This window comes from Penaeus monodon, chromosome 32, assembly GCF_015228065.2.
Source record: "Penaeus monodon isolate SGIC_2016 chromosome 32, NSTDA_Pmon_1, whole genome shotgun sequence".
NCBI lineage: Eukaryota > Metazoa > Arthropoda > Malacostraca > Decapoda > Penaeidae > Penaeus > Penaeus monodon.
Window position 1 is genome coordinate 28,373,364 of NC_051417.1, and position 217 is coordinate 28,373,580.

Below are 217 nucleotides of genomic sequence, written 5' to 3' on the forward strand. Positions count from 1 at the left end.
AAATAAAAAAAAGGGAGGAGGGTGTGAGAGAATTAAGGGAAATGAGATAAGGATTCTTCTCCTATCTTATTATTAACGGATTATCCTTATATTTACTAGTTGCTTAAGGAAGGTTTACGACAAGGGTCAGAAGCATAATTGATAAACTACGAGAGAAAGGCATAATTGTAATTAAATTGGAATTTGTCTCTTGGTTCATTTTCATTGCGTTGGGAAA